Source organism: Sinocyclocheilus rhinocerous, unplaced genomic scaffold (genome assembly GCF_001515625.1).
Source record: "Sinocyclocheilus rhinocerous isolate Xijiao unplaced genomic scaffold, SAMN03320098_v1.1 scaffold317, whole genome shotgun sequence".
NCBI classification, from domain to species: Eukaryota; Metazoa; Chordata; class Actinopteri; order Cypriniformes; family Cyprinidae; genus Sinocyclocheilus; species Sinocyclocheilus rhinocerous.
This window is the reverse complement of record NW_015633534.1, coordinates 290,350-290,573: the sequence shown is the minus strand read 5'-3', so window position 1 is coordinate 290,573 and position 224 is coordinate 290,350. Positions and strand designations below refer to the sequence as shown.

The following is a 224-nucleotide window of genomic DNA, read 5'->3' as shown; positions in this document are numbered from 1 at the left end:
CTGTGAGATGACATCGCGCACATTAACTGAGAGAAACGTTCATGGATCGAAGAAGAGTGTTTGTTTTTGCTTTGTAATAAGAGTTCGGCACAAACGCGATTCATTCACTTGGTGAGCATAACCGTTTTTACAGCTCTCTGACACAACTCGTCAAAAGGCTTTTATAAACGCCACAGAATAAGCCTTAAAAGTTCTCAGAGGTGAAACAGCGCGTTCATATATAT

General features: G+C 40.6%; 1 protein-coding gene across 1 annotated transcript in view; it reads right to left on the bottom strand.

Annotated features, from left to right (window-relative positions):
- LOC107744259 (DNA repair protein SWI5 homolog) overlaps positions 1-224 on the bottom strand; it is a 17,663-nt gene that overhangs the window by 3,261 nt on the left and 14,178 nt on the right. The window lies entirely within an intron of this gene.